Here is a 13,700-nt window from a genome sequence, read left to right on the forward strand (position 1 = left end):
CAGCCCTAAATTACCTTGGAATTATCGCTATTCTGCCTCTGTGAACCCAAAAAATAGGAAACCACGGGTGGTTCTTCCGGCAATAATAATCTTTGGAAATAATGGACAATATACTTAATTCCATTATCCCAATTATCCAACGTTTTTATATGAGAAAAAAAAAATTTGAATAATCTGGTTTGAATTACGTAAACCGCATGAGGTTTCAATGGTGGTGATTAACGGAATGAGATAACAAAGCCCCCCCCCCCCCCCACTGCTAAAGACCCATACGCGCATGCAAATTACTGAAGTCAAATTGAACCATATGTTAGTCCCGAAATGACCTCCCTCTCTCTCTCTCTCTCTCTCTCTCTGATTTAACGTTCTGAATACATTACCCAGAATGCATGAGCTAAGGAATCAGTATTATATTCAAATTTGATTAAGATTGGTCAATCAATTGATTTTGATATCACATTTTAAATCTTTCTGGTTGTCTCGTTATTGTATGCTTATTTTATATTCCAGTGTTTATTTTATGTGCCTATGGGGATGATGTTATAACGTTTATGTATGCAGTCAATCAACTTGGTTTAAATAACGGAGAATATGCATTTATCGCCTTAGATTATTTGGATATGGCACGCAAGCTAAATTTAAATGAGAGCGTTTTAGATAAAAATATCTTTGATGGTATGTATAATTCTCCTATTACTTTCTATACATGCGTATAGGAATGAATCTTCGAAATTTAAACCTGCTGGCTGTGTCTTGTAGTTCACTGTTTTCGTCCAGAATACTGTGTACATTCCGGTTTATGGCAAAATAATGGCGTGATCAAGCTATACCTCTCTCCGTTCCCATCAAGAATCATATGTCGGCAACAGCACTATATCTCGCCGAAGATAATTTTTCAGACGAAAATCGACATTAACATTAATCCATTGTCAGTATTATTATGTTACTAATGTTTATTGCTTTTTAAGGTCTATTAGATATAACAATAGATGTGAAACCAAATGAACCAGAATATCAAAAATTTATCAGTAATATTAAAGCACTAGATGATGGTTCCCATGGTTATGTGACATCATACGAAGTAAGTAAATGCACCATAAGAAGTAAGTAAATGCATTATGCTGTAGACGAGTAAACATTTTATAAATGGTGTATAAGCAGCGATTATTTATTTAATCTTAAAGTGACATTTATTTTGTTATCAAAATTATTTTGTATATCCGGTTGTCAATGATTTAAATCCATTATATGATTATACTGAATTGTAATATTGGGCTTCACCTAGAATACTTAATGGAATAAACAAGTCAGTAACGATTCCCCAAAGTATGGTACGTAATACTTCCTAGATCTGTTTATAAAAATAAAGTTGTAAGATGAAGAAACTTCAATAACCTGTTGAATGCTTTTGTACGTCCCCCACCTGGACTCTTATAATAAAGTGTTTAGCGTCCGCTTCCACCGAGGGTGATGTCATAGACAAGCTGTCTTATTTTTTTTACACGTATGAGGAAACTGAAATGCCTCCAAGGAGTTAAACGGCGCTCTTATCTCCAAACCACATACGCTCACATCGGGGTTAGAAACCGCGACCGCAAGCGCAACACTATAGAACTCAAACTCTTGTGTAATATGTTTTATTTTCATACGGTTGTCGAATTTGTAAGTTTAGCGGCGGGGTACTTTTAACCCTAACTACCCGAGAGAGGCGGTAGTCGAGCAGCAAGGGCCGTGCAGTCCAGTGTGTGTTTTCTATCCTGACGAGAGCCATCGTGTACACTGGCCCACATGTAAAATAACCCTTGCCAGTGTAAATTCGACGAATAGTATGCAGAAACGACACTACCAGGCCATATCCTCAATAGCCTTGTTTCTTGGACATTTGTACATCGATTGGCGATATTGATAGCCTTGTTTCTTGGACATTTGTACATCGATTGGCGATATTGGATATAATGTCACAATTTCTAGATGGCCACAAAGACGTCAAGATCGGTTCCTGGTCCATATACATGCTGTACGCTGAATTAAATGAACGCATAATTATTCTGTTTTTAGCATTCCATCCATGCTGCTTTGTTAGCTGATGCCATTTTGTTGTATGCTGTAGCTGTAAACGCTACAATAGCTAATAATGTATCACCACATGATGGTCAGAACGTAGCTTATCATCTATATGGCACTAGAGTACAAGGTAAGTTCCCAAGATTCAGGATGAAGAAGTAATCTGTTAAGGTTATTATCCCATCTTTTATAATTACTTTTCTGCTTTTATGGAACAAATATGTGATCACAAAAACGTTTTGGGATTGTTTGACTTAGAAATACGGAAGAACCGTTTCAGAATTAAAGGTTTATCATCTATAGAAGTTCTGAGATTGGTTTATCATAAATGTTCTGAGATGTTAATCAGTTGTACTGAGCTGGGTTTATCATAGATGTACTGAGATTAGTTATTTTCTATATAGATGTACTTCGAGGTATCATATACAATACATATACTGCGATGGGTTTATCACATATAAACATGTACTGTTATAGTAGATGCATTGTCACGGGTTTATCATCTATATATAGATGTACTGAGATGGGTTTATCATCTATATGTACTGATATGTTAACGCGTTGGTTTTATCTATATAGATGTACTGAGATTAGTTTAACATCTATATAGATTTACTGCGATAGTTCTATCATTTAGATTGATGTACTGAGATAGGTTTATCATCTACATAGATGTACTGAGAATAGTTTAAAATCTATATAGATTTACTGCGATAGTTCTATCATTTAGATTGATGTACTGAAATTAGTTTATCATCTATATAGATATACCGAGATAGGTTTATCATTTAGATTGATGTACTGAGATTAGTTTACATCTATATAGATGTACTGAGATAGTTTTATCATCTATATAGATCTATTTAGATTGGTTTATCATCTATATTGATATACCGAGATTAATTTATCATCTATATGGGTGTACTGAGATTGTTTTATCATTTCTATAGATGTACTGAGATTGAATTAGCTGAGATGGGTTTATCATAATAAATATATATTGATGTACTGATATTGGTTTATGATGTTATTGATGTACTGAGATGAGTTTAATCATTTATATAAATGTACTGTTTATGAAGTAATTTGGAAATGTGTGTATTAAGTTTAAATATATATTTTAGGTATTTCTGGTGAGATTGTTATACGGCGAGATGGTAGTCGAAATACACCATTTCTACTTCATAATATAAGAAATTCAACTTACCACATGATAGCTAGAAGTCGTTTGGGGTAAATATAAATCCTTATGAAATAAAAGACATTGTCTGAAAGTTTTAGCTCAAATATTGAGCCGTTTTGAAAAAATATGGCTGTTTATATAGCTTACTTGATAAACGCAACAAAATATTTAGTCCCGTTTGTAAAATTTACCAAAGGGTATGGTAAAATGCGGCAATATGATGAAAATTTTGTCACTCACTTCAAAAGAACAAACAGAAAACCCCGAAAGTATAACGGAATGTTGCTGATTGACCTTAAGGGCAGGCCTGGATTAAGGGGGTGGTGACTGGGCGGCAGTCGAGGGCCCCAATATTGAAGGGCCCCCAAATTATTTCTATCTTACGGCAGAGTTTAACATGGGGACATACAATTTTCGCTGCTGCGGTAAGGCAAGGAGTGGGCATGCGCCGGAATATGACCACATTTCACTATTGACACAAGGGCCCCAATGACTTTTTCAACCAGGGACCCATGCAAGGCCATCCGGTCCTGCTTAAGGGAACTAACTTTCTTTGATTTAAATCCCAATGAAATATTGACTGATATGTGTTATTTCCAGTAGTGATGGGAACTCTGGGCATTACATTTTTGTTTCAATCTTATTTTAATTTTGTCTTCTTTGTGTCCACAAAAAACTAGTTATATCCAAACACTAGTGTAACATTGTTAGCAAAATAAGATTATCGTCCCATAAAATAAACCAACATATAAAATCCAATGGCTATTCCATTCTTCCAGTGGTGATAAACTTGAGTTCTTCCCTAATGTAACTATATATTGGCCTGGTGGTGGCACGAAGATACCTACAGGTTATCCAGAATGTGGCTGGGATGGTTCATTGTGTCACAACAATGGTAAGTAGTATTTATATTATACCACACTATAAAGTTGTGAAATGATGCATCTTTTCTTTCTTTATATCCGTTCATGTCTTGAAAAACAATAGCTTCTATATTTGTTTTTGTATACAAAGAAATATGACAGAATATAAAATATCCTCGCCGTTTTAACAATATATCCAGTTTAACTCGGTGTTTTAAAGAAATATTATGTTCAGTGCATAACCAGGGCTACACCCGGTGGTTAACTCAAAAATATTTATAGTACTTGTATGTCACCAAAACATATAATGATAAGGAAACACGACCAAGTCAGAATATACTCGGTTTAACGCCGTTTGTAATAATTGATTTGATTTAATAGCACTTTTGTTGTTTATATAAAGCAATACACAAAAACACATACTTGTAGAAAAACAGCTACTTAATTTATTTGGACGACGTTTCGAAGAGTATTCTCTCAACGTTATCAAGCTAGTACAGTAATACAAATGTTGTTGTTTAGTACAAATTTAACGTCCAATACATAATGCATGATATTATGGACAGGTTGATTTAATTAAGTTATTTGCATCTGAATGAGTAATATATAGAAGATAGATAAAAACACTAAATAATAAAATGTTCTTGTATATCTAAAAGTCACTTTAACACACAGTTATCTATACTAATATTTGTGACTGTCGTTTGTCTGTCTGTTTGTCGGTCTGTTCAGGGTTGGCGGCTACACTAGGTCTGCCCCGAGTCTGAAATTTGGGGTATAGGGGTAGCTCGTACCAGGTGGCGTTAGTCTACCACTTCCGGTTTCGGGGTTATGACCCCCGAGCGAAGCCGGGCATTCTTCTAGTAAAAATCACTTTAAAACACGGTTTTAAATTTGCTGTCGTGAGAAGAGAGAAATGAAATGAAATGGGATTTAACATCCTACTGTTTTGCTCCGAACTGGGCTAATGAAGAGAGGGCGGATAATCTTCTCACTTTGTCATAATGAAAACAAGTCAAAATAGGAAATCCAGTTGTTTGATGCCATCGCAGCGGATTGAAAAAAAACCCCTGTGGGAAAAAGAGTCCGCTGCTTAATGTGGAAAAGGGGGGGGGGGGTTGGATAGCAAATGGTTAGCACATGCGCGCTGTATCATAAAGCCTGTCATTGGGTCAGCTGGCGTGGTTTCGAATCCCCGGTTGTACGTGACAAGGAGTAGGGTCGCCTATCCAACCTTGTGGGTTTTCCTCGTGTCCTCCGGTTCCCTCCCACTGCCAAAGACCCCTACGCACAAGCGAATTATTGAAATAAATGAAACCATATGTTAGTCCCGAAATGACCTAGTTTGTGTCGCGTGGACGTTAAACCCCATCTCTCTCTCTCTCTCTCTCTCTCTCTCTCTTAATGTGGAAAAGCGAAGTTCTCGAAGTAAAAAAAACACATAGCTGGATCCGTGGAGTATTTACAAATAAAAATGTCCGCGTGGTTCTTTCCATATAATAAAAGTTAGTTAAAAAAGTCCTTTGACACAGATGACATATATTAAAAGTTGGTTAAAAAGTCCTTTGACATAGATCACAACTTCGGTTTTTAAAATCATTTATTTTCTGCAGTCCATTAAACATTTTCTTTGTGTGTGACTCTTCCCAGATAAAAGTTACCTGAAAAGGGAAAGAAGAGCCAGCAGCAACACAGAACAGAACAATTTATACGAATAGTACATTACACTAAATACAAATTGGCGTGGTTTCGAATCCCCGGTTGTACGTTACAAGGAGTAGGGTCGCCTGTCCAACCTCGTGGGTTTTCTCCGGGTCGTCCGGTCTCCTCCCACTGATAAAGACCCCTACGCGCTAGCGAATTATTGAAATAAATGAAACCATATGTTAGTCCTGAAATGACCTAGTTTATCTCTCTCTCTCTCTTTAATTCTTATTTCTTTGTTGACGTATTTATACACACTAAAATTAACATTTGTATCTTAAAATTAACATTTGTGTCTTAAAATTAACATTTGTGTCTTAAAATTTGTATCTTAAAATTTGTATCTTAAAATTTGTATCTTAAAATTAACATTTGTGTCTTAAAATTTGTATCTTAAAATTAACATTTGTATCTTAAAATCAATAACCCGTATTTACCCCCCCCCCCACACTAACTTAATAGCTTTATTAAATAGGGGGAGGGGAGGGATAAGTAAAAAAAACCATCTTAATAAGAAATTCTCGATATCTGTTCATATACACCTGAAAGTATGTTTATTGTTTGCTACAAAATGTAAATTATTTTCTTGCACATTTGTATTTACATACCTTGAAAAAAGAACAAATTTGAAATGGTACTAACATGTATTAAATGAGGAGGGAAGGGGAAGGGGTATTTAACGTCAAAACGCGGACCATAATACAAAATGCAAGATTTCGGGATGCATACCATTAAAAAGGTCCGAATACATTTTCAAAATTTTAAAATATTTTCCGACATATTCATATTTACGTACCTTTGTTAAAGCAGATATAATTTGGATCGTCTGAACTCTATTTAGTGAGGGGGGGGGGGGGTATTTAAAAGTCAAAATACGCGTCTTAATACGAAATTCCAGTTATCGTATAATGCTATCAGACAAAACCTAATTTCTGAAATAGACTACTCTCAATTTATTTTATTTAATGCTAGATCAGATTAACCAATGTATATATATATATATATATAGAGAGAGAGAGAGAGATAACACGCACGCGATTTCACTAAAGTCGCGGTCATCAAGCGATTTTTCTTATTGTATATGTTTGTTCGATTCTCCTTTGTTGTATGGTGACTTATTGTATGGTTCGATGAATTTCGAGAAATGTTTTGGGAGAAATTGCGCGATGGGTGATTGATCTCTGTTTTTACAACAAGGTCGTTATTTAATTTGTATCTAAAAGTATTTGCTTTGGCCAACTCACTTTTTCATTCTGATTTAATTTTTCTTTTAACAATGCTAATACATTTCCTACTATGCCGAGAGTCAACATTTGCACGAATGTTGTGAACAATTTCTAGTCTTGGTTTTGTTTTGTCGTGTGTTATTGACTCTATACTGCTAAGGTAGTCTGACACGATGACTGCTTTTTGAACGGTGCATGACACAAGCCACCCAAGAGCTGTCGATATTGCCTTTAATTCTGCTGTATAGATGGAACATCCATCTGGTAACCTTTTTGAAACATTAATATTGAATTCGGGAATGCTGACACCTAACGCAGTTTTGTTTTTATTAGGGTCGTGAGATTCGTCCGTGTATATTTTCACATGCGATGGTCGGCCATTTTTCGTTCAAGAGCTTCATCGAGAGCATTAAGCTTGTTGCGGATTTTCCTTTTACCTAACAACATTATTTAGGCTTGTATCATAGTTTGGATTCAGTAAAGTCCAGGGAGCTCGATGAGAAAATACCCTGTCATTGATTTCATAGTGGTCTAATCCTAGATCTTTTAATAAATCATTTGCTCTGGAGAACCGAACGGTTGAGTCTCCGATTTCACATTTTTTTAAAATTTCTTCCTTGATGATTTTGTGCACTTGAATGTTGGACAGCTGTCCCCTAGATACTGTAACTTGGTCCAGTATCTTAATGTCAGTTCGTTATGAGGTCAATATAATACAGAAAAACTATAACAACAATCCATGAAACCATACAGGACAACAACAAGATCAAAGGGGAGATATTTTACAAAAAACTAATTAACACTAAGGTTAAGTGAAACCGTTAAATAAAGTTAAGCAATTAAGTAGCTATGATACTACCGACTGAATGGAATAGCACCTACAATACAATTAGTATGATATACCATGGTATGTTTAGTAGATAACGGTAATTAACTGTAAAACAACTATCATATCTTTGTGATTAAATGTCCAATAAGACTAAAATAAACCATATCATTGTAATAAATCTTAAAAATGACTGAGTTGATACAGATAATACTTTGGAAAATGAAATATAAAAATAATAATATTAATAATCATGAAAAGGTTTAACAAAGGTCGTCTTTTCCACAGTACTGAAGAATGAGTAGAGGTGATGAAAAACACTAAATTTAATAGTAAGTGCAGGGGGACTGCGCCACTCATAATCTACATAAAAACAAATACATGGACAAGACATATAGCCTATACTCAGAAACTACAAATAAACAAACAATTAAAAAAAAAGTGAATGGATCCGGGGGCTAGCCGTAAGCGCCCACTGAGCTGTACAGTCCCGGACCTGTAGTGACACAGACTTCACTCAAATTTGAAAACAATCAGGAATACAACCCAAAGAAATCATTGTGTATAATGTCAGCATGATTCATGATCTGTTATAATGCTACAAGAAATAGCCTACGAATGTAAGCATGCTGTAGTAAAATTCAACTATACAAGTAACCATAAAGTAGTCTAAAAACTAAATGCTCTAAATGGAATCGAGGTAATTGAATACATTTAGGGCACATGTTCCACCCGTCACAAAACAAACAAAGAAGCAATTAGGTATACTGTCTCGAAAGACAGCCGTCTGCTGACTGAATGACGTGACGTAAAATGCCGTTATTTTGGAAATGACGTCATAGCTTAGAAAATTTCACAAAGAAAGGGCGATAATCCAGATGAAATAACGTTAAAACCTTAAAAACTATAAGTTTTAGCGACTAATCGTAATTATTAAGTTATATAATTGTACAAATTATAATATGTAATACCCCACACAAGAAATGCAAGAAATCGTAATCGTAATCGTAAGCGTATTTATAAAGGCATAAAAATAAGGGCGATAGGCCATTCCAGACAGGATTAGGTAACTACAGAAAATTTAAAATAAATATTAAATTGGATCAATATCCAATATGTAGTCGGTTATATACTTATAAGAAATGTCAAACTTGGTATGTTGAAGAAATGGAAGTTTCGAAATTTCTTTTAAAATACGTAATTGTGTACCGCCTTTGGTAGTGCACTTAACATAAAGAGATTTTATTCGGGAAAGAAATAGTTCTTTATTGTTACATATTGTCAAAAATCGTAATGCCTGTGAATAGAAAACACTATATAGCGTGGTATCTGGTATGTTACTATAGATTGACGGGTATTTTACTACTTCAAAACCAAATTTGTCCGTTTTGTCGAAAATACCGACATTAAATTTAATGTTAATTATATCGATGTCCAGATCAAGAACAGATGCGTTTATAGTGCCGGAATTTTCTTTATTTAACATTAGTTCAGGGGAATATATTTCACTTTTATATTTATTGAAATTTCCGTTATCATTGATGGGTGTTATGTCATCAATGTATCGGAAGGTATAGTTTAGACTTTTAACTACTTTGTAATCTGTTTTTCTTTTATGGTCTTGAAAGCAAAATTCATATTTATATAAATGTGCATTTGCCATAAATGGGACGGGGTCAGTTCCATTGGTAAACCAATAGTTTGCTGTATTATCTGATCCCCAACCTCAAATATGGCATTGTCAATAAGAAAATGTATGATGTTTTGAAATTTTTCCTTATCAAGAACTACAGTGTCGGCATTGCGACGTTTTATAATCCATTTAGCATCTTCTGAGTATATGCCTTTCCCAAAAGCTCCATTAAAGGCTTTATCTACAAACCAATCCAAATTATCTTTAAGTTCTGCATGTTGAAGAATAGTATACAAAGTAGAAAAATCGAACGTTTGTATTGCTTTTGCAACTTTTTTATTTTATTTTATCTATAGTGTCTACTATAGGTTTATTTTTATCAATTATGAAAAAGCTATTAATTCCAGTATAGCCACGAATTGTTTTGCACCAAATGGCATGTTGGGTTTGACATAATTTAAGTCCTTTGGTGATTGTCTTAGCTAATGGTAGTGCATCGATTTTCACATTGTCTTTAATATCATTACTCCTGTTAAAAGTGTATTGGTTATGTTAAATATCTGGTTTAGTTAAATCCGTAATGCATTTATTAGTGTCATTATTGGTATTGGGCCAGATTCCAACTTCAGTAAGAATATTTCTAATATAGTATTTTTTACAGATAAAGGCAATATTATTGCTGGCCTTATCGACAGGCGTTAGAAAAAAACTTTCTTGAAGAGCAGCAAGACATTCAACTGCGGATGTATTATTTAGGACTTCGGGTGGCAGGTGTCTTGGGTTAAGTTTTATATATTTGATTCTCTTTGACAAGAGATTAAAAACAGTGTTTTTCCATTCTCCAAAATATTCTAAAGGTGCACGAAATTTATCAGACCAAGTTACTATGCATTTCCTGATTTGAGATTTTAGATTATTATGTAACTTTTTGAAATTAGTTTTACTTGGTTGTTCTCGAATTTGTGGTCCAAAGCGAAAAAGGTTTTTAAGATTTTTATCTTCAACAATATCGAAGTTTCCTGTCAGTATATGGTCACGAAACTTGTCTTTAAAGGGAGAGTTGGCGCATTGACATGTGGTATTACGTTAAGGTTTTCAATAGTTTCATGGTAGTTAAATATTTTATTACGAATTGGAGGTAAAAATTTGTATACGGCTGTAGGTGAAATTTTAGGAATAGTATCTGGTATAGATTTAATTACTGATCAGTCTCTAAAGATTCTATTCAATCCAATGGCTTGTATATGTTTATCTGTAAAAAGGATTTTACATAACACATCAGGTTTTTTCTTATGCACTTTATGATGCTGTATTGAATTCTTAGCTGAAAATTTACTATTTATCAAATCGGTTATAACATCGTAATATTGAGGAAGAAAGCTTTCATTAGGTTGATTAGAATAGATGATTTCCTCTATGGGGACACCAAGTTTCTTAGCTGTTGATTTTTTCAAAGTGTGTACAACTTGTCGGGCTAGGTTGAGTACACAAGCTGCACAGGACAATTTATCGGAAGTATGGCATTGGCATGCAGAATACAATTCATTCAAAATACTTTCCGGGTCTTTTTGAAATTTCAATTTTTTTATAGAACGTTTTTTATTTTGAAAATTATGGTCAAGTTTTTTGTAACAATTTCTTGTAATCAAAGTGTTTTCATCACGGTTGTTATAATCGATATTTTTAAATCTATCATTGAGACTATAAGGGAAAATGGTCTGTAATTTTATTATCCAAGTTTCCTCTGCATTAGTTCTTTTTTGTGTAACAACAGGATCAATTTTGCATTAGTGAGGTGTCCTGAACCGGGAAGTTTTTCAATTATTTGTATTCTGTATCCAAAATCCTTACAGGGATTTTGTTTAAAATGTTGATATAGTAGTCTGTGTGCATTTTCAGAATTTCCTGCAGATCTATGATAATTAAACATTGGTTTACAAGATTTACTTGTTTCCCCAACATATTGTAATCTGCAGTAATTGCAGGTCAATAAATATACTATATTTTGCGTATTACAATTAAGGTTTTGATCTGTAGAAATATGGTAACATCTACCAGTAACCGAGCTACCAAACGTGTGGGCTTCATTGTAATCAGCACATAATTTACACTGTCTATTAGTACCAAAAGACAGACTAAAAAATTCACAATTTAAATTCGAATCAATTGAATTATTAGGTTAGTTACCCTTATGGGTAAGATTTGATGTCACATTAGTCGAAATTCCTCCCCCCGCAGCCAATTCATCAGAACTACCTGCTAGATTCTTATTGGCGAGATTAACATGCGGAGTCACCTAAGGTGTTCCGCGTAGAGGGACAAAATTTCTCATAGGGTTGCTAGCCCTATGGCAGGCTACTCCAGGTTGGGACTGCCCACTGGTTCTTAAATTTATTTTAGTAAGAACCATATTTGAAAAATTGGATAAATATATATAAATAAATAAATAATGATGATAATGGTGATGAAAAACATGTAGTGAGTAAACAGGAGCGAAACCAGACAACGAGAACATTCTACAGTACGAAGGGTTAAAAACTCTACTCTAATAGTGCAGGGGGACTGCACCACACATAATTTACATAAAAACAAATACATGGACAAGATATCATACTCAGAAACCACAAATAAACAAACAATTTAAAATAAAGTGAATGGATCCGGGGGCTAGCCGTAAGCGTCCACTGCCTGTAGTGACACAGACTTCACTCAAATTTGAAAACTATCAGGAATACAACCCAAAGAAATCATTGTGTAATGTCAGCATGAGTCATGATCTGTCATATGCTACAAGAAATACGAATGTAAGCATACTGTAGTAAAATTCAACTATACAAGTAACCATATCGATGAAATGTATAAAAAAGTAGTCTAAAAACTAAATGCTCTAAATCAATAGAAAAGTTTCAGTGTTCAATGGAGTCGAGGTAATTGAATACATTTAGGGCACATGTTCCACCCGTCACAAAACAAACAAAATAAACATAAGCACTTGGCAGGAATATCCCTGTGTTGCAGTTCGGATCTGGACTGTTTCTTTTAATATGTGTGGCCTCAATAAGTTTGCGGGGTTTTTCTATCGGTAGGTTGGCTGCCAGAGTTTGTATTTTGGATTGTATTTGTTGGGCCACGGCTGAATTGGTGGTAGAGGACTTAGATTTATGCTGACTGATTCTAAAGGCTGTCTAGTTTCTCCGATACATTTGCTGTCACACGTGCAGGTGATTTCATAAACACGTTCTTATGGATCGTAGTTGGGGGAAGTTTGCCACTGGTCTTCGGGAGATCTTTGAGGGTTCTTCCTTTTGAAAACTTTACCTGGATATACTTGGTGGGGTTACGAGTCTTCTGGGGTGGTATGATAGTTTGCCTTGGAATGGTTTTGATATTCTCATTGGTGGTTTATCTGGTTTAGGTTTGCTTACATCTGTAGGGGGGTTAGTGGTGGCCTTGATGATTTTCTACACTAATTGTCGGGGGTAGTTATTGGGGTTGGTTAGAGATGTTTCAATGTGATCAAGTTCTGCTCTGATGGATTCTTGGTCGCAGATGTTCACGGCTCTGCGCGCTAAATGGATACAGTAGCTTTCTTTACGCTGTGCGGGTGATTATAATTGATGTACTGTTTGGTATGTGTGGACTTTCTATATACACTAGTATTCAGTTTATCTACATCCAGGAACGAGAGGTATTGGTTTTGTTCTTTTTCTATCGCGAATTTTATTCTGTTGTTTTGCTTGTTGAGGTGGCTGAGGAGGAGGATGGGTTTATTCATTCTGCTTGAGAATGACCAAACTATCATCTACCCTACGAAGTCAAACTGTAGGTTGAACCGGTGAAGTGAATAGGGCATTCTTTTCAAAACTAGTCATATAGATCTCGTTGAGGACTGGGGACAAAGGGCTTCATCTGGCTTCACTCAACCTTAGTGTTAATTAGTTTTTGTAGAATATCTCCCCTTTGATATTGATAACGTCGAGAGAATACTCTTCGAAACGTCGCCCAAATAAATAAGTAGCTGTTTGTTTTCCATAAGCATGTGTTTTTGTGTATTAGGAGCAGCTTGTGAATATATTACTGATCTTTTACCAGAACATCTCGTGAATATCTTACTGATCTTTTACCAGAATACCGCATACTATCTTACTGATCTTTTACCAGAATATCCCATGAATATATTACTGATCTTTCATTAGGACAT

The sequence above is a fragment of the Patella vulgata genome, chromosome 5 (genome assembly GCF_932274485.2).
Source record: "Patella vulgata chromosome 5, xgPatVulg1.2, whole genome shotgun sequence".
Lineage (NCBI taxonomy): Eukaryota > Metazoa > Mollusca > Gastropoda > Patellidae > Patella > Patella vulgata.